The following is a 24,511-nucleotide window of genomic DNA, read 5'->3' as shown; positions in this document are numbered from 1 at the left end:
GAACACTCTATGACATAAATCACAGCAAGATCCTTTTTGACCCACCTCCCAGAGAAAGGGAAATAAAAACAAAAATAAACAAATGGGACCTAATGAAACTTAAAAGCTTTTGCACCTCAAAGGAAACCATAAACAAGACGAAAAGACATCTCTCAGAATGGGAGAAAATATTTGCAAACAAAGCAACTGACAAAGGATTAATCTCCAAAATTTACAAGCAGCTCATGCAGCTCAATATGAAAAAAACAAACAACCCAATCCAAAAATGGGCAGAAGACCTAAATAGACATTTCTCCAAAGAAGATATACAAATTGCCAACAAACACATGAAAGAACGCTCAACATCACTAATCATTAGAGAAATGCAAATCAAAACTACAGTGAGGTATCACCTCACGCCGGTCAGAATGGCCATCATCAAAAAGTCTATAAACAGGGCTTCCCTGGTGGCGCAGTGGTTGAGAATCTGCCTGTTAATGCAGGGGACACGGGTTCGAGCCTTGGTCTGGGAAGATCCCACATGCCACGGAGCAACTAGGCCCGTGAGCCACAACTACTGAGCCTGCGCGTCTGGAGCCTGTGCTCCGCAACAAGAGAGGCCGCGACAGTGAGAGGCCCGCGCACTGCGATGAAGAGTGGCCCCCGCTTGCCACAACTAGAGAAAGCCCTTGAACAGAAACGAAGACCCAACACAGCCAAAAATAAATAAATAAACAAATGTGGGGTTAAAAAAAATTAAAAAAAACACAGAAAAGAAAAGGCTTACAGAATTAAAAAAAAAAAAAAAAAAAAAAAAAAGTCTATAAACAATAAATGCTGGAGAGGGTGTGGAGAAAAGGGAACCCTCTTGCACCCTCTAACACACCATTGTGTAGCAATTATACTCCAATAAAGGTGTAAAAAAAAAAAAACTAAAAATGTATAAATTGAAGAAGTGAAATAAAACTTATGAACTGTTGTTTCTGGAATTTTCCATTTACTATTTTCAAACCATGGTTGACTGCAGAAAGCAAAACCACAGGTAAGGGGGAACTACTGTACTTCATCCAGGGCCAAGATCAGTGAGTCAATGTGAATGTTCAAAAATATGATGAACATTCATGATGAGTGTTCAAAGTTATGTGAATGCTCAAGGTGAAAGTTCAAAAGCAGGCCTGAAAACCAGAAAATTAAAATTAACACCAAAGAATTGCCAGCAAGGCCAAAATACAACGGTAAAGAATTTGAACGATACAATATGTTCCCCTTCTGTCAGTGCCGCAGTAAAAAGCAACTAAAACGGGGAGGGGGCGGATAAATTGGGAGATTGGGATTGACATATACACACTACTAAATATAAAATAGGTAACTAATAAGAACCTGGTGTATAGCACAGGGAACTCTTCAATACTCTGTAATGCCCTATATGGGAAAAGAATCTAAAAAAAGAGTGGGTATATGTATATGTATAACTGATTCACTTTGCTGTACACCTGAAACTAATACAACATTGTAAATCAACTATACTCCACTAAAAATTAATTTAAAAAAAGAAAATCACAACACAAAAAAGCAACTAAAGACACACTCCATGGACGAAGGTAAAGATGAAACATTAAAAACTTAAAACACCTTCTTGCAAGGATAGATTACACAAGAAATTTAAGTTTTTACAAAAATATTCAGTTTTTCTTCAAGGGCAATATTATGCAAGCACTTCAAAACCTTACACTTTCCCTTTATTACGACTGCTCATTTAAACTTGCACAGTAAATTTAGATCATAACAGCAATCGTTATGTGCAATGGTTGTATAGTTATTGCTATAAATAGCTCAGAGTTCCTAACCACAACTCACTAAGGGTAGATGCCACCTAGGGTAGGGGGTTTAGCCTCTAATGGGACACATGATTAGTTTTAGCGTCCCTCAGGATTTTCGTCAAAACAGAAGTTTAGTCTTACTCGATCCCATTGTCAACAGGTAAGTGCCCCTTTTTGCCGTATACCGCCCATCTGTGAACTTTTGGTGTGCCAATAATCGTCTGGCACACATTCAAGATTTCTTCTAATCCCCTTATAATAAGCTTTAACCTAATTTTCAACTGCTCATGAAATTATTTCTTGTTTGAGTCTTAGCAATTTTGCTTCCTCTAAATTTAATTGTACATTGTAAATGTAATAATAGAATGCCTGTACATCATACAAAAATAAACTTTTCTTCTATAGGTAGGAAAAAGTAGGGTTTTGGAAAAAAGTGATAATGCAATGATTTCTCATCTCAAAATGCCCCGCCCTAGCTGAGCACCTCATGGTAAGCTGTCTAAAATCACTGCCTCCATCCCTTACCCACATACTTAGCCCCACACCTAGTCCAACCTCTGTAGCAGCATCTCATAAAGACTGCTCTTGTCAAAATCAGTGACCATAATGGTCACCTTCATGTTCTCATCTTACTTGATCTCTTAGCAGCTTTTAATACAGGCGATCTCTCTCTCTCTTTCTGTCTACCTATCTATTTATCTGTCTGTCTATTTCTCCATTTCACTCTGGTTTCAGCAGAATCAACAGATGCTTCTCTTCAGTCTTCTTGGTCAACCTATCCTTCTCTTTTCAGCTTCTAAGTGTTGCAGTACCCCCAGAGCTACATCGTGAGTCTACTTCTCTATTTACACACGCTTCTTAGATAATCTCATCCTGATCATGGCTTGAATACCATTAATATGTCAATGACTCTCTAATCTATTCAATATACCAGCCTCTTCATAGGTCCCCAAGCTCATATATCCTATTGCCTAACTTGACAACTTGCCTTGGATGTCTACTGGGCATCTCAAACTTAACATGGTCATAAGAGAACTCCAGGTCCCCACCGTAAACTCTTCATCCTCTATATTCCTCATCCCATGACATGGCCCCTCCACTCAACCCCCAAATCTGGAAATTATCTTTATTTCCATCTTGTTCTCACTCCCTAAATCCATTCCATTCTTGGCCTGTCAATTCAATCTCCTTTTAAATATATCCCGAATATGTGAATATTATTTCCAGCTTCACTATTAGCTTGGTTTAATCACCACTATCTGTTGGATGGGCTATTACAACAGCTTACAAATTAGTGTTCCTCTTCTTCTACTCTTGCCTTCCTCTGAATCATTCACCACACAAAAGCCAAGTAATATTAATAGGTTATAAAAATTACTTGGAAACTCTAACACTTTCCAACATACATAGAATCCAATTCCTTACCGTGGCTTACAGAAATGTGTTCTGGTCCTGAACTCCCTCTTAGACCACATTTCATACCAATTTCCCCTTGCCATTAAACTCCAGGTACATTTTGTTTCTCCAACAGAAAACTCATTGCTACCTTACGGCTTTGTCCTTTTTACACCTTCTACCTGGAATGTTCTTTCCTCCCTTTTCCCAAGGTAAGCTGTTCTTTCTCATTCAGATCTCAGGAAACCCTCCTCCAGTTCAAGTAGTCACCCAGTCATTCACATTGCTCTGTTTTAATTCTCTCTCACTAGCACTTATTACTAGCTGATATTTTTCTTGTTTATTTGGTGTTTTAGTGTTTGTCAGTCTCCATCAAAGTGTAGGCTCCAAGAGAGCAGGTACCACACCCATACCGTTCACTGCTCTGTAGCTAGCATGTAATAGAGCTCAGCACACAGGTGTTCAAAAGGTGTTTGTTGGACGAATAAACAGCAGGCACTCAAAAATATTTGCTGCATTGAGATAGAATGTAAGGAGAGTACAATTTAAAAGCCGCTAGCCCAGTCCATTAATTCTCTGTGTTGCCCCAATCTGGCCACACTTGGCAGTACAGCATTTTGATGAGGAGGAGGAGGATAAAGAGGGGTGAAGAGAAAGAAGACTGGAGTACACTTACACAGGGGTCAATAAATTAGGCTATGTGTGGTAAGTGAGATAATACCCGCCCCCCCAAGATTTCTCCATCCTAATCCTCAGAAACTGATTATATTACATCGCATGGCAGAGGTGAATTAAGGTTGCAGATGGAATTGCTCATCAGCTGACCTTCAGATGGGGAGATTATCCTGGATTATGCAGGTGGACCCAATGCAACCACAAAGGTCCTTGTAAGTGAAAGAGAGGGGCGGGGGAATCAGTGTCAGGGTGATGTGGTGTGAGAAGGACTTGACTGGCCATTGCTGGCTTTGAAGATGGAAGGGGGCCATAAACGAGGGAATTGCAGACAACCTCTAAAAACTGGGAAAAGGTAAGAATAGAAACTTTCCTCTTAGAGATTCTAGAAGGAATAAAGCCTCACCAACACTGTGATTACAGCCCAGTGAGGACCATTTTGGAATTCTGACCTCCAGGACACTAAGATAATAAGCATGTGCTGTTTTAAGGCACCATATTTGTGGTAATTTGTTACAGCAGCAATAGGCAACTAATACACCATGTGTCCAAAAACTATGGTCTAGAAAGAATACTGGGGCAGTAGCCCCTGCAAGTCCCCTTTCTGACTCCTCCAGGTACTTGCTGGGTGAGGGCAGGCAGCTGAGACACCCCTGTTCCTCCTGCTATGAAGGCAGTGGTCCAAAAACCTCCTGCAAGTCCTCTGCCTTCTGTTTTCCATCTCTAAATGTTATTACCTCTCTCTCTCTCTCCCTCCCCTACAATGTACAAAAAACACCACTCCAGATACACACATCTGCCAGAAAGAAGAAAAGGGATTCGATTTTTTTAAGTCCTCCCCTACCCTAAAACCTTCTTAATAAAAGCCATTTGCTAACAAACTAAAGAGCGAGGATAAATTTGATACACAATACTGCTCTCATTCAATTACTACACTGAGGATCAAATTCAATGCTTGGATGCACACTACACTGCAATTCAGCTCTAATCTTTTTTCTTTGAATCATGAATAGACATTTTAGTGTATATTACACAGCAAAGCAATAACAAACACTCTAGTAAAAATAAAAATGCTCCTCAATTATGTTTCACTTATCCCTTATGAATTTTATTGCCTAAAAAATGAAAGCAGAGCTGCTGAGGTAGGGCGGTCATGTCATTAGTGTGTAGCTCGTAATAAATAAGAATCTGTTTCCCTTACAGAAATGGCAAACTAGTGCTTGTGCATTTTTAGCCTTTCTGCAACTAGAACGGCTGAAATGAAAGCATTTCCTAGTTTCAGTACATCAGTGTGTTAGTTTAGTAACATTAAAATATTTTAATATTTTAAATATGTTAAAATTTTAACGTTAAGTAAGAAAAGTTACCAAATAATTAATGAATGATACATTCATGTAATTGCTGATAATCAGTATTTAAGCCCAACGATCTTGTTTAAAGGATACTTTCTCACCAAAATTATTAAAAATTCTTTTAAAATAATACTATAAACCATATTTGAATGTGTTCAGTGTTTGAAACTGATTGGAACTTATCAGGATAAATAAAAAGAAAAATAACAGAGTTAACGCCCAGTTTTAAATACTTTATGGAAATATTAGATATCTATTAAGTGGAAGCTCTTTTTGTAAGCAGGAAAGTTTAGCGTGACTATAAACATTTTACTATGATTTACTACTGAGACCTTCTCATAAAAATGTTAAATTAAAAACAAAATATTAATTTTAAAAAGCAGCTCATTAAATCCAGTAGATTACTGAGAAAAAAATGTGAGCAACAAGGAGCTCATGGCTTTCAGTATATAAGATAATATTCTAAGAAGAAAGAAGTATATAGATCTGTTTAAAAGGAAGATTATGCTGTCTTTATCTGTGTCACATCAGTGGCCAGAGGCAGAATTCGAAGTAAAATTGGTAAGAAAGTGACATACAAATTATTTTCATTAGCTAATGCTAATGTGAACTATATTCATATGTGAACTATACTGAATTTCCAATAAAACCCTTCTTAGATACAGATTGTTGTCATCACAACATCTTAATGAAATTGAAAGAAAGCACTTCCAGAAAGGTAACTCTATGTGAAGTTAGCAAGTAGGGAGGAGGAGAGGAAGAGGGATTCCCATGTGATAACACTTCCTGATGAAAGGATGCTGGCCAGCCCTCCTCTGATCCTTATAACAACTTGCACAATATCTTCCTCACACCACTCGCCTGAACTAAAGAATATTATCATTAGGCAGAATGAAAAACTAATCAAATAACAGCTAATATTCTGAGTGTATCTAACTTAGTACAGCCATATTACCCGAATGCTTTTTAATCACTAATTGTCTCCATATGTTTCATTCTGACCCATAAACTCAAATGGAAACTCTTTATAGGAACAAGAATATCACAAGTGATATTTTTCTTTGGCAATTTAGAATATTACATGAAAATAACTTTATCCATCCACTTAGATAGGCTGAGTTTACTTAACTGCAGTTTGAAGTGTATCTGGCTTCTTTCTATTTCCTGACTCCCACTCCAGGTATTAAATATCATCTATTATGCAATTGATGCTCAAATTTGACTATTAACTCTTTGCATAGACTTGATCTTAACCACCATGGTTAGTTCACCTTGACTTTAAATGGGTGTAACAAAATTTTCTAAGTGTAGACAGAAGGTAAAAGTAGGATTATTATCATTGATTTCCCCAGATCAAAGGTAATTTTGTTCTTATCCCTTCATTTCTAGTTTATTCTTTTCAGATACAGATGTTTTAGATTTTCATCAAAATCAGAAATATTCAAAGTGCAAAGACTATCATGAAGAACCTAGGGGTAAGACAGGAATAAAGACACAGACCTACTAGAGAATGGACTTGAGGACATGAGGAGGGGGAAGAGTAAGCTGGGACAAAGTGAGAGAGTGGTATGGACATATATACAGTACCAAACGTAAAATAGATAGCTAGTGGGAAGCAGCCGCATAGCACAGGGAGATCAGCTCGGTGCTTTGTGACCACCTGGAGGGGTGGGATAGGGAGGGTGGGAGGGAGGGAGACGCAAGAGGGAAGAGATATGGGGACATATGTATATGTATAACTGATTCACTTTGTTATAAAGCAGAAACTAACACACCATTGTAAAGCAATTATACTCCAATAAAGATGTAAAAAAAAGTACAAAGACTAAAACATATATATATAATATGTAGAATTCATGACAAAATTATTTTATAATCTATATAAATTTTGATATACTTTATAAAGTGCATAACAGATACATGGATCTGAGAAAAATAAAATACTTCTGAGTTGGTTTACCTAAGCCAACAAGTATATATAGCTTTATTTTTTTTTTTGCATTTCTAATTTTGTAACCTTATAAAAATTACACTGCAAATTAGTTTTAGTTTATCAGAATAATTGAATTGTTCCTCATTGGACCCCAGTGACTTGAAGTTACTTAATAAGTGGCCGAAAAATCAGGATTCCTATTCTTAATTCTGGCTGGTCCAACTACCTCCAAATGACCTTGCGTATTTCAGTCTGTAAAAGAGCTAGCCATACTCAAATTACTTCTCTACCCTAGAAAATGTATCAAGGTAACAAATGGCATACTTGCATATAACAGAAATACACAGTACTCTTAAATCCCTCAATTTTTTGTTCATTCATTCATTCATTCATTCATTCACTGTGCCAATATTTACCAAACCTCCTCATGCCCAGGCATGGGCTGGATACCAGCCACAGAAGAGATGAACAAGGCACTGATCTCAAGATGCTTACTGTCTACTAGGAAATTTAAATGGAAAAATCAGTAGAACAGAATGATAAATGTAACTAGTGCTACACAGGCTGTTAAGAGTTCAGAGAGGTAGGCAAGGGTGACAGGTGGGCGTGGTGGTCAGTCAAAGAAGGTTTCTGAGAGACAGAAGCTACAAATCAAAAGACAAGTAGAATTAGTTATTGAGGAGCAGAGGAAGGGCATTCTAGACAACAAGATCAGTATATGCAAAGACTCAAAGGCACTGGAACGCATGGTCTGTTCCAGGGACTGTGGTCAGATGAGCATGGCTGCAGCAAGGAGGCAGGGATGATTCAGAAAACCTTGACTGATAAAACCAAGAATTTGAACTTGAGCCTGAAGATGATGAAGAGCAACTGAAGGACTGCAGGGAGCATCAGGCTGGGGGAGTGCCCTGGAAAGAGGCCTGCCTAGCAGGAAGGGAGTGCGGATTCATGGCAGGGTGGGTGTGGAGGGGAAGATAAGGAAGGAAGGTATTACTCAAGGGTCTCTAGGACGATATTGCTGATGTGGAGATAACGGGTCAGAGTGAGAAGATTAGCCAGGATTGTAGAAAGGAAAGCCTGTAATATGGGTCAGACTGAAGTGACAGGAGGCTGGTATCCTGGAGAGTTCGAAGAAATGGAATGGGAAATAAGTATGGAATGATGGGTCATGAGGTTCTGAAGCACAGAACCCACAGCCCCCATTGGGGTAGTGGGACAGGCACTGCTCTGTGCGGCTGTGGAGACACACTAGACATTGCAGGTCCTGAATGAAGGCATTGGCAGCGGGATGGACAGGAGGGCACATGAGAGACACGTAAAGGTACTGACAGGACTCCATGACTGCCTGGATGTGTGAGGTGAGAGAGACGGAAGAGTCAAAGGGGGACTCTAAGGTTTATGGGTGTCTCAGTGGTTAGGAGAGCTATTTATCAAGACAAGGGACAGAAAAGGAAGGGGGTGGGCATAGTTAAGATGGGAGAGTATGAGTTGTGATTTTCGTATGCTGCTTTGAGTCCCCTGTTAGGCATCTTGAAAGACATGTCAATTAAGTGGTTGGAAATATAAATCTGTTAACTAGGATGAAGTTCTAGGTTAAGGATACAGATCTGGAAACTGTCAAAGCACAGTTGGTAAATAAAGCCAAGGGTCCGGGAGAGAACTTGGAATGAGAATAGAAAATGGCTGGGGGCAGAATTCTAGAAAAAAAAAATTGAAGGGATGGTAAGAAGAGGAACTCACGAAGATTGAAAAGAAATAAGGAAAGAACAAGAAAAAGTAAGAGTGAGATGTTACGGAAGCTATGGGACAAGCAAAAGTCAAGTGCAAAGGAATAATCAGTATTAAAAAGTGTCCTCCGGCTTTAGCACCCTGATGATCTGGTCAACTAGGTGAGAGTTATTTTAGCAGAGCATAAAATATCAGATTATATTGGGGTGCAGTATAAAAGGGTGGTGCCTATCACAGAACACAGGCAATATGGACCACTCTTTCAAGATGATTGGCTGTGAAGTGGAGAAGAGAGACCATAGTCCTGTAAAACCCAACTCAGAGGCCTGATGCCTTGGAGGTAGTAAGGGCTGAACAGGGTTAAATCCCACTTCTTCTGACTCCTGCCTTCCAAAGAATTTGTCACAGATGTCAGCACCATAAAGCTGTTGCTAAATTTATGTCCCTAACACACAAGCATGTCTAATGAAATCCAAGCACTCTTGCAAACTCAAACAATCCCCATTCACGCATGGCCAAGTTAAACCAAAACGGATTATCTTCATCTTGATAATATAAAAGCAGCTGGAATTGTATTTCATGAAAATATTATCCTTACTACACAGACATTTATTGGAGTTTGAACCTTAGCCAAAAATCCTAAATGGATTACAACATGGTAGTGTGGCTGCAGGGTGTAGGGGGATATGGGAAGATAGAGCAAGAAGGAGAGAAGCCTATGGGCAGCACCCATCCCAGGAAACAAGGCACCTTCAACTTGCACACCTGAGTTAAAGCATTCTATTAGCATGGTCATTCACAATCATTTCAGACAAAGAAATAAAAGACGCCTTGGCTTCAGAAGACTACTAAGAATTCATGCAAGGAACCTAAAAACCAAAAGCTAAAAGAGAAACCAGGATTGTAAATTTTCAAAATCTATCTGCAGTTGATCAACTTGAGATGGAAGGCTGAGATACTTCTCTAAAAATTGTTTCCAAATTATATACACAGCATATACTTAAAGGATTAAATACCTAGCTCAAATATGAAAATAAAAATGAACTTAACATGCATTTTTAAAAAGTTGGTTATTAATCCCAATTATTACTAAATTACTCTTTCATCATCCAACATTCTTTCAACTTACTAGAATAATATGCTTTAAAATAATATGTTTAACAATGCCAATCCTACTAGAAGTATAAAACAAGTATCACCACTTTCAAAGCTAGCCTAATCCTGAGATAGGTGCTGGTGATTCTGTGAACTGTGGTCCTCACTCAGGGTAAAGTGGCAGGTAGTGCAAATGTGCAAATCAGTACAAATCAGTCATCCTGAATAAAGGAACTGGATAATTTTTCATCATACCTAATTGGCACAGGTTATAGACCTGAATTATTCTTTAAATCTGAGTGAGGGTGTTTTCAATTTAACTCAGCATTTTACAGATTTGTATGCTTCTATTTGCTTTAGACAGTCAAAGTGATATCTCTTTAAATGCTTAGCATTTCAGGTATTTTAATCTGCTCCACAGCAATTTTTGAAGAGGATGCTAAATTGCTATCAGAGCTGATGCCTTGCTAAAGACATAACTTAGCTTTGATTGGTAGTTAATCTTCCATCTTAACATAAAATGGGAAGTTAAAATATAATCAATTTAGCATATCTTTGAAGACACATAAAGTCTACCATTCAAGAAATTGCTGTCAATAAATAGTAGATAAAAACAAATTTTTTCATAAGATATTTTGCTCTGCAGTATCTGCTATGTCCCAAATTTTATTTAAAATAGCCTGAAATAGGGCTTCCCTGGTGGCGCAGTGTTTGAGAGTCCGCCTGCCGATGCAGGGGATGCAGGTTCGTGCCCCGGTCTGGGAAGATCCCACATGCAGCGGAGCAGCTGGGCCCGTGAGCCATGGCCACTGAGCCTGCGCGTCTGGAGCCTGTGCTCTGTAATGGGAGAGGCCACAACAGTGAAAGGCCCGCGTACCTCAAAAAAAAAAAAAAACTAGCCTGAAATAAATCCATTTAAATGAGTCTATTGAACTCCATGTTAAGATGATGATTATCTAATCATAAATATGCCCATATATTTATGTCCATGTATCAGCAACTGACAGACAATCAGTGACTGTCACTTTATGCAGATATAAACTTAGTACAAATTTGAGAGAATCAAGTAAACATAAAATGTCCAGGCATCAATGGGAAGAGATCTCAACAGCTTCAGATGATAAAGGGAAATATGCAAATTAGTTACAAAATAGTACTATTTATTATGAAACTATCAAGGAGTCAAAACAGATCAAAGCAAATCAGTCAGCATTTTGCTCACTTTGATTTAATGTTGCTCCAACAACAGGTATTGATGGGATATCCACCAGATTCTGCACTCTTTTCGTTTAATGTTATGACTTAGGGATTTAGTTTGGGTCTATAACAAAAATTGATGTTTGCTGTATGTTTGCAAAGATAGAAAACATTCTCCTCTAGCATTTTAACCTATGATTGAAGTTCATCATCTAAGAATTTCATTACAAAAGGAATAAGTCTGGTTCCTTAAGCTTAGGAATGGTATCTTTCAGATATTCTTGCTTCTTCTTTTACCTGATAATTGACAAATACCAGTAATCTATCTGTTTTAATCTTGGAGAGGAGGAACAGAAATAAAGCAACCTCTCATTGAATTTTTCATTAAACTGTAATTTTTAAGTATTTTCATTGCATTAAGGGTGGTAAGAATTAACTTTCATTTGAATATTATAATATTTCCCATACTTGCAGTCAAGATAAAACACAAGTATTGGTAAACCTATTTACCAATATCTATTTTCGAATAAGTGGAGATGCTTACTGTTCAGTAAAGAAACACTTTTTTCTTCAGCATTTACCTAGAGCAAGATGTAAATTAATAATAATGGTAACAATATTAACGATGACGATCATCTAATACTTATTGGATGCTTATTGTATGACATACATCATTCTAAGCATATTACATGTATTAACTCATTTAATACCATAACAGCTTTATGAAGTAATTAATAATATTTCCTGCATTTTATATATGAAAAACGGAGGTCCCCTAAAGGTCGTAAGCAGCGAGTGGTGAAGCAGGATTCAGACCTAGCAATCTGACACTAGAGTCTACGTTTTTAATGGCGGGTTTCCTAATCTGCCAGTTATGACCCATTAGTGGATTGTGACATCAACTTAATGAGTTGCAACTATGTTTTTTTTTTTTAATAAGACAGAAGAAAACAAAATATTGATTGTTACGCCAGGGTCAGCTTCATGGGCACGTGACCTATACAGTCTCATAGGGCCCCATTCTATGAAAAGCCCCCAACTTGGCTTAATGATCTGCCACCATCTTGAAGTTCTTAATAATTTTATCTTTGAACTTGTGTTTCGTAAGTGAAGTCCAATGAGACAATGGAGCACATTCATGAGGGGAGGATATATGTGTGCCCATGGTTCCTTGCCTTAGGGTTTGTGATGGCTAGTGAGTACAGAACTCAGGTGGACTCATCAATGGGTGGACCCATCAATCACATGGGCGACTGTCAAGACTCAATGAGTATAGGATAATCATGTTACCTCTGCATCTGAGAAAGGCGTGGTGGGGCCACACTTTCCAATAAAACCAGAACTTGCTTCCAAGGAAGAAAGAAGCCAATGGCATTGTAAGAAATAAGAAAGACCAAGGATAACCCTAGCCTACTCTTTCTTACTCATGCTACTTCTCTGTAGCAGTCCATCACTTCTGATGAAAATGATGACATAGAAGGAAAGGGAAACATAAGGCAACCCATGGTCCCTTTTCTTTTCAGTCCTTCCTTACTCATCAGTACACCTAAGGTAGAGAGTGTTGATAGAATGTGCATATTAAAAGTGAAATGAATAGCTGAGCTAGTTTTATATACAGTATTTCCACTATTCTGATAAGGACAAAATACATATGCAAATGTGAGCTAAGAAATACAAATTGTGCAATTTTGGTGATTCCATACATGAGTTAAGTGGTCTTATACTATAACATTATGGCATTGTATGTTATAAAGACAAATGGTATGATTCATCTTAGTAATTTTTTTTTTGGTGGAAAGTTAAGTTTGCTTTCTTTTTTTAAAAATAGATCTTTATTGGAGTATAATTGCTTCACAATACTGTTAGTTTCTGTTATATACCAAAGAGAATCAGCCATAGGCATACATATGTCCCCATATCCCCTCCCTCTTGAGCCTCCCTCCCACCTTCCCTATCCCACCCCTCTAGGTGGTCACGAAGCACCGAGCTGATCTCCCTGTGCTATGCGGCTGCTTCCCACTAGCTGACTATTTTACATTTGGTAGTGTATATATGTGAGTGTTACTCTCTCACTTCGCCCCAGCTTCCTCCTGCCACCCTGTTTCCTCAAGTCCATTCTCTATGTCTACATCTTTATTCCTGCCCTGCAACTAGGTTCATCAGTACCATTTTTTTTTTAGATTCCATATATATGCGTTAGCATACAGTACTTGTTTTTCTCTTTCTGACTTACTTCACTCTGTTGTTTGTAGTAGTCTCTTATAATCCTTTGCATTTCTTCAGTGTCAGTTGTGATTTCTCCTTTTTCATTTCTAAATCTTAATAATTTAAACTTCCAATTTAAATTTTCTTTACTTAGAATGACAATAAAAGCAAAATAAAAGACACCATGACAAGCTGAGAAAGAAAGAGACCACAGAAGAAAGGAAAAAGTATATATTTAAGTACCTTTAACAGCACTTTTTACCTGCATTTTGAACAAAAGGTCCCACATCTCCATTTTGCACAAGACCCTGCAAATTACATAGTCAGCCCTGTGCAGTACACATAACCAGGGTAACTACCCTTTCACAAAACTTTTATTTCATGAAACAAATATACATAAGCATATGCAGGTGTCCTGTATCATGATGTAAATATTTTTGTATGATGAGTCACGGAGAGTTTAAAAATCACTTCACTACATTGGAGAAAATAAAAGGCATAAAACCCCTCTCTTCTTGCCACCCTGGAAGATAATCCACTTAACGAGGGCAATGCAATTACTTGAACTCCAGCTCCCTGTTATGTTCTATTTCAAGTCTAAAGTCCTCTGTTCAATTCCTAAAGGCCATCATACTATGGACTGACTTTCCAACACGCCCCACAGCTCTGCAACTAGACCCCTCACCCCCAGGGGAATGTGATGGTTCTCTCTTCCCTGTCCTCCTCACCTCCTGGCCTCTCCTCAAGCAATCTCCTCCCGGCCACAGCACTTGTCCATCCTTCCCTTCAGGACACAACTCAAGGGCCCCTTCCCCCAATGTCTTTCAAGTCTCCGAAATTTTTATACTTACTCTCTGTACCGTAATGGTACCACATTATAGGCAATTTAGATATTGCCAGAGAAAGGATATTGAGATTGTCTCATACTCATTTCTCCCAAAGCCCATGACATGCAACCTGGCTGGGCTACACGTAGCACTCAATATGGAGCCAGGAGAGGGAGAAGGGACCTAGTTTTTTTGAACGCCTACTATGTATGCTAAGCACATTCCTCACGATTACCCTGTGAAGTAGGTGTTTTTATCCTACTTCATAAAGGATCTGAGGATTAAATAACTTGTCTAAGGCTGCACAGAGCCAGGACCAAGGCCTCAGCTACTCCCAAGCTTCTGCCTTTTAAATGATACCTTGGAAGAAGCATCACCAACACTAAGGTAATGAACTACATGCTAATTAGACCAAACCTGAGCCAGTGCTGTAAGAGTCACAGGGGAGAGCTATTTTACTTTTGAACATTCAGGCTGCCTTCCAAGTTATGGATGAGAAGAAGCAAATTCAAAAATTGAAAATGGAAATAGCAGGTCTGAGTGGAGGGACGTGTGAGGAAGGGTGAGTAGTTTTGAGATTATTCTGGGAAAACAAATGAGATAAGGGGAGATAATACCCTTTAAAATAAGTAAAAATTTTAGGACAGTGTGAGAAATTAAACTCTGTAGGAATAATGGAGAACTGTCAATTTTTAAAAATTGGTGGCTCGCACATAGAGCTCAAGGCATGAGCTTGAGTCTGGCATGTGCTTTGGACAGAGCGGGAGGAAGAAAAAAGTTTCCTGTGTGTGTTGTGTAATGAATGGAAAGTGGAGGACTCTCTCTGTGAGCTTTTCTTTAAAAATGTTAACCTCCAGTTGAATCTTCAAACATCTTTTAGGACAACTCTTCTTCCAGATGAGGTAAAAACAATATTTTTTCCTAACTTAGGGTTTAGCTGTTAGAAGCCTTCCATAAAAGGCATAATTGCCAAAATAACCACAGGTTTAATACCTGATTATATCAGAAATCCCAGTGGAAATAAAAATGATAATGTGGAATATGAGTGGAACAGGCATTAATATGCAGTCTGAGGACATCCATAACAATTTTATTCTTAGCTCAAGAGTGAAAAGCAAGAGATTTAATTTCAGGGTTAAAGAAATTCTGAAAAGCCATCTGTTTTCTTTAGATGTTCCTAAAGCTTACGTATATTTTTTTTCATTGAAAGAAGAGCTAAAAATAAGGAGAGAATAATGCGTTGAGCTACAGGTATAACAACAGTACATCCATAAGGCAGTGGAACAAACTAGAATGCAAAATAAAAATAATCAAAAAATTGCATAACTGTTTAAACAGTGAAGTCACTAAGTTTCATCATAATCAAAGTTATTTTTATTTCCAATCACTTATTTGAACATATTTTCTTCTGCGGAGGGCAAAAGCTGAACTTTCATGAAAAAAAGGACTGACTAAAATGTATATTTTCATATGGGGATGTGTGGATAAAAAAAATTGTTATGTTCCTTTTCAAAAAGTCCGTGGCCAAATGAATTGAGCACAGATTAATGAATTCCACCCCTGGGTATAAATGTAATCTGGCAATCCTTTATCAGAAAACTTTTGGAAAAAGCTTTTAAGCAAAGAGGGAGCTCATAATATCATTGCAACTGTGTCTAAGTGAATTGACTTCTTTATGAATGCTATTCTAAGAATATTCACACAGTCTAATTTTACATTTAAATGTGTTACACGTTGTTCTTAAATATATTTTAAGCTGCACATTTTTAAACCAGATGATAAAACCATATGCAATGGTCTTGAGTGGTCACAAAGGAAGCAGAGACAAGGTTGATATTTCTATACATATCAACCTTGTGTGAGTTGGGCTAACTCTACCCCAACACAGACAGTTCTTCACTGTTCCTGTTAACTCAGCAACCGCAAAACTACCTTTTGTGTATCAAGCATCCCCCTCTCACTTTCTCAATTCATCTGTTTTGCAAAATTCATGCCGTTTGCAACAATTTTACCTTAACTTTGGAAAGGCCTTTGAATTGTTAGAGATGGTACACACTAGCAAATTAACAACTAAAGAAATAAATGCATAAAGAAAGACATTTTTACGTTAAATAAACAATCCCTGTAAATGTGTTGCACACCTGACATACTTCCTTGAATTGATTAGCTTGCAAAAAGAAGCTGTAAGTTGCATTGCATAGGAATCATGACAACCAGGCTTATTATAAATTATCCTGTGTCTGGGGATTTGCAGCCAATAGTTGCCATCCTTGCCTATGTAGCCACCAAACTGGCACTTACAAAGAAATGGAAAACTGACAGAGAAAATGGTTAAGACTACTATTCATTTGAAAGAGGTTAAGAGTAGAGACTGTTCTTAAATGTCACTGTACTGAGCTTTCCCACCAGTGGGAAAGAAAGGTAAAAAGTTGCTTTTCCTAATGCATTAATGAGCTTGACCTCACCCTTGACCTCCCCTTTAACACAGAGGATTGAGACAATCTGGACCATCTGCAGATGCCCCCCGGGCACCCAGATTCCCACCAGCCCTCTCAGGAAAGAGAAAAAGAAAGAGTTCGGGAAGGTCTCTCCCTGACAGGCAGAAGCAGCAGGGAACTGGCATCACCAGAGTCCACTGGGAATGGGCTCTGGGTCCAGCTTTACAGTTTATTGGCCCTTCCACTTGTTTGTCCCATTCATTTGTTCATCGTCTGAGCGCCAACTCTGTACCAACCACAGCAGCTGCTCTTTAGGTGCTGAGGATACAAAGAATAAGACAGCCCTTGCCCTTGAGGGAAATGGCAATGACTGCAAATCAGCACAGCAGCTGTCTTAGAGGTCTGATGGGCAACAGCTTGGGGTACAGTGGTGCACAGAGGAGAGAGGCGTTGAATATCCAGGGAGAAGAATACCCAAGGAAATCATGCCTAAGCTGGTGTGAAAGAAGGAACAGCATGAGCAAGGCCATGCAAGTTACAGGGCCCACTTGGCCAGTACATATGAGGAACTGCCTAGAGGCACTGGAAGTGAGGGGTCAGGGTGGTGAGAGGTAAGATCTGCAGGGTGGGCTGAGGCCAGCTGGTGGAAAGAGCTTTGTAAGCCAAGTAAAGGGGTTTGGTCCTGCATAGGGGAGCCTCTGCAGCGGAAGAACATGCTGAGATTTGAGTTTCACACAGACCGCTCGGGAAGTGGTTAGATTTGAGCTGTTGTAGGGGCAAGTGGGAGGCAGGAGAGCCCTGGGGGTGGACCAGTGTGTTAGCCTGGGATGTCGGGACAAACCCTGAGACCTTAATATTTAAGGGGAGGCAGAATAAATAAGAGAGGTCAATGAAGAAGGCTGAAGGACACAGAGAGGTGGGGGGACAACCAAAGAGTGCTGTCAAAGTTACCAGCATAGAGATTGTCTTTTAGAGACTCATCAGGAGAGTTAAATAACAGTAGCATTTAACTATGCTTGCTTTATACCAGGCACTTTGCATATATCAACTCAATCAATACTCATAGGGTTGTGATAATAATAATCATATTATTATCTCATTTTATAATTGAGGAAATCGAGGCAGAGATCATTTAATGAACTTGTCCAAGATGACACAGTGCTAAGTGACAGGGTCACCCACATGGGGCAAAGAGGCCAAGTAAAAGGAAGCTGTAAAAAGGTCATTGGATTTAACCTTCCAGAGGTCAAGGACAACCTTGGCCAGTGTGCTTTCATTAGAAGGTTGAGAACTGAAAAATGATTCCAATAGGCTGAAGCATGAATTGTAGGTGAACAGTCAGAGATATCAAGGGTGAAATATTCTTTTACATAAGCCAATGAGATCTGAGTTTTGACTAATATGATCTGCTCAGTTCTTATTAGCCAGAGCATTCGGTAAGTGTGTGTGTGTGTGTGTGTGTGTAAGCACATGTACACATGTGTACACACACGTGTGTTGTATATTGATGCTTGAAAATGAGGAGGTGATAGAAACCAGAAGGTGAAAGAGCTTATGAGACCCTCTCAGGAGTGTCGTCCTGAGGATGACAGGGGGCTGCTGACAATGACCTGACCCGCATCCTTCCTGAAGACTTCCACCTCCATGAAGCTCGCCCTGGCCTCTCAGTCCGGTTTTGGCTGTCCTCTTCTGTGATCCCCCAGTACCCTGGCCCTGCCCCTGTCATGGGTGGCACCCACCTCCACTCTTGGACTGTGAGGACGAACTCATCTGACTGTGAATGCCTCGAGGGAGGGGCCCATGTCTTGTTCATCTTTGTATCCTTAGCCTCTAACAGAGTTATGACATCGATCAATAAAAAAAGAAATGTGTGGATAAGTGTTTCTGCCAGATTATGTGCTTTGAAATATTCCTCTTGGAGCCATGTAGATGACGGCATAGAGAACATGAACGTGAAAGGTTAAGGCCAGTATGAGCGAGGATTATAAAGTCTTCCCTGGGGGAAGCTGTACCACTTCCTCTGGACTTTCAGAGAATGTAGGCTATGCAAAAAATATATGGTGGGGCAGGACACACCAGTCAAGAATTAAAAATAAGAACAGAGCATTGGAGGAGCAGGGATCATCAAGGGACCTAATTAAAGAGACCAGTCCTCCTGGATTCATGATGAGGGGTGGTGGGAGATGAGCGGTACCACTCGAGCAGGCTATCGTGGAGAGCCTCGAGGGGCAAGCAAAGACGCTGGACCATCCTACGTTGTCATACATCTGTCTTCAGTCTTGTCTGCCAGGAACTCCCTGCTCTGTACTAGTAACTGACCACAGCAGCCCCGAATGATTCTTGGCAACTCTTTCCATACTAGCTTCTGCCCTGATAACTGGCTGGGCAAGAAAACAGAATGACAGAAACGGCCTGCTGCTTTTGCTCACAGGCTGCAAATGACCCCTCCTGCCCATTTTTCAGCTGACCCTTCCTGCCCAGTGTTCACAGCTGACTGTCCCTTGATTCATCTGGTAAACAGAAGGGGGCATTTCAAAGATGTCCAGTGGCTCACCCCTCGGAAATTCTCATTAACCTGACTATCAGGGTGGGAAAGAGATAAACGGCCTGCACTTTCTCATTGCTTAAAAACTGCTCAAAGGTGGTGATTTTCACACCTGCTGATTTGGTCTTTAAAGAGCCTTGTGAGACGAGAAAGATCACTGTTCATTTTTTCTTCCAGCCTCTTCCTTCTCTTCTGTGGTTGGTGCAAAAACACCCTTATTTTAATTCCTAGGTGGAATGTTGGCAAGCTTCAATAATCTTCTTTCACAATTTCTACTAAACACACATAGCAGCAGATTATATGTAAATTATCAGTATCTTAAATAACTGAACCCGATGAACAGAAAGGGGTTTCACTCTTAAGTAATTAGGTGAAAATCAGGTCTGGCTTCTCTTTGGAATCTGGAAGCCTCTTTCTACTGCAGACAGGAGCAAAAGGTTACAGTAAATTTGAAGAAATGTCTGCACCCAACTTGGAGAAATTTACACATTGGCTTTTTAAATGAAGGTACTTTTTATAGCATTAATTGGAGATTTTAAGCAGCAGGTGGTGGTATTTCATTTTATTTTGTAAGGAAAAGTCTAACAGTGAATTATTTTGAGTTTTTTCTCAAGCTCTCTGAAATGAAGCTTTTACTGCCTGCCGCGTAATGGCCTTCTTTTGCCATGTAAACATGAGATCAATATAGTTTTAAAGAGAAAGGTTTTTCTAATGCATTTTTGGTATTTTTCAAGCTGTGATACAGCTGATAGGAGTTCTTGTAAAATGTGAATTACAGGAAATTCATATTTATAAGCTTCTGCAAGTAATTTTAGAGAGCTGACTTTTAAACATCTGCTAATGAAGAATTCCAAGAGTAGCACTGTGCACTAACTTTTAATATTTCCCCATATACACCTCTTTCCCTAACCCAGGCCATGGTGGAGGGATCATGGCTTGAGGCCTTGCCAGCGTGGGTCTCTTTTTGTGAGCTTCTGGTCACTGTCCTGATGTGAGGGTGTGACTCCAGTCCCCTGAGGGAGGTTCACGGTGGCCACTGCCAGGTTTGGCCATCACAGTCTCCTAAAGTGCTTTGTGGTTCTGTCTCTATCCTTTAATTTTCCCTGGAAGAATACTGAAAATACCACAGCATTGGGAAGGAGGCATGTGGCAAAAGCACAAAGACAGGTTTCCCCTTACTCTTTCTGTATTGGTTTCCAATTGCAGCTGTAACAAATTACCACAAACTTGATGGCTTAAAACTACACAAGTTTGTTATCCTACAGTTCTGGAGGTCAGAGACTGAAATGTGTCTCACCAGGCTAAAAAATCAAGGTGTTAGCAGGGCTGTGTTCCTTTCTGCAGGCTCTAGGGCAGAATCCATCTTTTTGTCATTTCCAGCTTCCTAGAGCCACCTGCATTCCTTGGCTCGTGGCCTCCTTCCATCTTCAAAGCCAGCAATGGCCCATCATTGAGTCTTTCTTACGACGTCATCTCTCTGGTTCTGACTCTTCTGCCTCCCTCTTCCACATTTAAAGGACCCTTTGGAGTCCATTGGACCCACCAAGGTAAGTGAGGACCATCTCCCTGTTTTCAGTTCAGCTCATTAGCAACCTTAACTCCCCTGTTGCCCTGTAACATAACGTATTCACAGATGCCGGGGATTAGGACATAGATTTTGGAGGGCCATTATTCTGCTTATCACATTCTCACTAAATCTTTCAGGAAAGGAGCACAAAAGGTTTTCAAGACACTTTTAAAGAAAGTCAGCTGGTCAAGCAAAAATTTGGTTTAGTCTGTGGGAGCAGTCTCTTCAGAACACATTCTAATATGATAAAAAAAAAAAAAAACCCTGGGCCTCCCTGGTGGCGCAGTGGTTGAGAGTCCGCCTGCCGATGCAGGGGATACGGGTTCGTGCCCCGGTCTGGGAGGATCCCATATGCCGCGGAGCGGCTGGACCCGTGAGCCATGGCCGCTGGGCCTGCGCATCCGGAGCCTGTGCTCCGCAACGGGAGAGGCCACAACAGTGAGAGGCCCGCATACCGCAAAAAGAAAAAAAAAAAAAAAAAAAAAAAAAAAAAACCCGAATACTTATGACCATGTCTTCATACAACTTGTTAAATGAAGGTAAATTGTTAATGTGTCTCAGTTCCACTATTTTACACTCATGTCCTTCAGAACCAAACTACAGAGGGATGAGTCCCTCTGTCCACACTTAGACCTGACTACTCTCGGGAGGGGAGAAGTCAGAGGGTCACAAGCCCAGCGAATGGCCAGCTCCCTCTCCTGCCATTTTCCCTTTGAGATGCCTGGGGTTGGGCTGCTGGCGTCCCTGCCCCCCTACCTCCACCCATACCCACCACCCTGCTTGGATAATGAGCCCTCTCCTACCTGAGCCAGGACAGGGTTAGCTCTTGCTTCCTACCCCTAAGTCCCCAAAACAAACAAACAGCCCTTGTGAGATCTTCCTAAGGGATTTTACAGGTTGCTGTTGTTGTTGTCATGTTTTGGGCTTTTTAATCTTTCGTCTCTTTGAGGAAGAGGTGTAGCGGAGTGCAGGTCTGCCTGCACCTGCCCCTGCCTCATCGCATGTCTTTGAAAGATACCGGAAAGACACGTGTGGAAACAGAGGTGGCAATTCAGCGAATTACAGCAGCAACATAAAATCTTTGGAGAAAGTGTGTGATGATTTGATCAGAGGCGTGAAGGGAAAGAATCTCAAAGTGAAAGGACCAGTTCGGATGCCTACCAAGACTCTGAGAATCGCTACCCCCAAAAGAATCCTTGTAGTGAAGGTTCTAAGCCTTGGGGTCATTTTCAGAGGAGGACCCACCAGTGACTCACTGACACACATGGTCCTTCTGAGATTGTTAGGGTGATTTCTATCAGCATTGAGCCCCGGTGGAGGCTGAAGTCACCATTGCAGATGCTTAAATCAAACTTTTGAAAGTTGATTACAAGTTGTTAAAAAAAAAACTTTTGTAATTCAACAATATTTATTGAGCACCTACTATGTGCCAGGCCTTGTTCTAAGAACTAGGAATTCACATAAGCAGAAATCTAATGGCCTTGTGGAGGCTGGGAGCAGAAGGGACAGTGGAGATTCAATAGACATAATAATCATGAATATTACATCATATAAGTGCTATGGAGTGCTAGAGTGTTCGAGCAGTAAGGGCAGGCCTCATTTTAAAAATAGCATGTAAACAAAGACTTAAAAAGCATGAGGAATGGATATCTGAGGGGGAATGCTCCAGGGAGAGGGAATGGCTGGGTCAAAGGTCCTGAGGAGGGAAAGAACACAGAAGTTACCAAGTATTAGGGGAGTATAGATTTTTCACAACAAAAGCTAAAGCTCATTTGAATGCAAAAAGACTAGATCCGATTTTTCAAAAAATTCTCCTCTACAACTGTCTTCAATTTTTTTATCTGAAGACTTTCTATTCTTTTGACCACCAAATATTTTGCCATTTTCCATTCAATAATGGCAGGGCCCAACCAAGGACCTAAGAGAAACTGGAAGAAGTCATCACTGAGGGGCAAAAATGATACAGAAAAGGGGGGTTTGTGGAAGACACACTTGCCTGACCTGTGACTTGCTCTCCAGATGCAGAAATGGAGCCGTGAGGAGGTGTGCGCTCAGGGCACCTCCACCCCCATGACCTTGACAGCATCCCTACTCTCTGACCTGCTTTACTTCTCTGTTTCCTGGTTCATCGTCTCTCTCCCTCATGAAAAGGTGAGAATATTCGCTGCCCAAGAGCAGGGACGGTGCCTGACACCCCTGATCACCAAGGGAACTCTGGCCCAGTCTAGCCCTCAGTAGCAGGATACGTGGGCTGTCCATTCTGAGACCAGGCCAGGAGGCCTGGTTATGGAAGCAGGCCCATGTGAAAGGAAAAGATACCAGGCCAGAAGCTGAATCTTTCTCTGGAAAAATACTGCAGTTCCTACATGCAAGACAAGTTTAGTTTGAAAAGAACAAGCTCCTGTTTCCTGGTACACTCCTTTCCAGCCAGCTCAGACCTGGGTCGTGTTGAGGCAGAGAAACAACTCTTCTCCTCACCCCCACCACTCCCACCAAGTGTCAGTACTTGGGGAAACCTTTATCTGAGAAGAGAGACATTCTCTTCACTCAGATGGAAAGCGACTGAGGTGGGGAAGCAAGTAATGGCAGGAGGTATTAAAAAAATGAGAACTGTAATTATATACGTGATGAAAAGGTTGTGCTGTACAGAGACGCCATGCGATGGAAATATTCCCATCACATTAATAATAATAATAATAAAAAGGCCTTCACCTCCCATGACAAGAAGCTGCAAATCTAAATAATTTTATCTTCTCCTCTGAATATTTCCCAGGGTACAACAGTAGCTCTCAGGCAGAAAGAAATTATTCACTGAGAACATGAAAATACTCCCTTTCAGAAATGACTTCAAGATAATATTTGCTATGTGACTTTGGTAATATTATACACACACGTATAAGTTTCTTTTACTAAAATGCTCAATTTTGTTGATGGAGCAGTTTAAACTTTATACAGCAATTTCATCCACTGTAACAGATATAAAAAGATCTATGTCTCTGCCACGTCTGAAACGTCAGTAATATCCATAAAGTCAAGCAGTGCATTTAAAAATTTGTTCAGACAAAATGCCATAAAATCAAAGCACCACATCTCAATTAACCAGGCACGGAAATATTTTAACTATTCTCATATAGCATAATAAATATTAACTCATTAAGTTTTCAAATACCTAAGCAATGGAAGTTTATACCTGCCCTGCGAACAGAAGGATGTTTTCCCGTTTAAATGAACACACCATTGCCGTTTTATTTCAGAACTTTGTCTTCTGTGCAAGTTCACAAAGTTAACTCAATCAGCATGTTCAGGTACTAAACACATTCACAAATACTAAAGTGTAAGCCAGAAGACCATCAAAATTAATTAGATCATTATATTTTAGAGCCCCAAAGGACTCAAGAAAGCAAATGGTTCAACCCTTTCATTTTCCAATTGAGAACAGAATTGTTGGATAATTTGCCCAAGGCATGACTAGACCTATATTTCTCACTTAACACAGGCAATGCTCTTTAATTTACAAGAGGCTATATCTGGTTGCTAGACAAAATATTATTGCAGGGGAGAGGGGTGTTAAACATGGGAAATCAATTCATGGTGTTGCTTTAGCAACCATGGAATTCTCTCTATAGCTTAACACAGTGCCTTTTGGAGAGTCAGTAAATAGTTGCTAAATGTGAATGAATGGATGGAGTTCTTGGAAAAAGTATATTTGCTTCAAAGTATACTTCCTTCTGGCCACGGGAAAACCTGGCAAACTTTCC

General features: G+C 40.1%; 1 protein-coding gene and 1 pseudogene across 2 annotated transcripts in view; one reads left to right on the top strand and one right to left on the bottom strand.

The window, feature by feature from the left end:
- DCDC2 (doublecortin domain containing 2) overlaps positions 1-24,511 on the bottom strand; it is a 149,836-nt gene that overhangs the window by 28,202 nt on the left and 97,123 nt on the right. The window lies entirely within an intron of this gene.
- LOC308624168 (small ribosomal subunit protein uS10-like) lies at positions 21,659-22,099 on the top strand (annotated as a pseudogene). Its single transcript has one exon. The product of its transcript is annotated as a small ribosomal subunit protein uS10-like (transcript).

This window comes from Mesoplodon bidens (assembly GCF_964165515.1).
Source record: "Mesoplodon bidens genome assembly, chromosome: 10".
Lineage (NCBI taxonomy): Eukaryota > Metazoa > Chordata > Mammalia > Artiodactyla > Ziphiidae > Mesoplodon > Mesoplodon bidens.
This window is presented reverse-complemented; position numbering and strand designations above follow the sequence as displayed.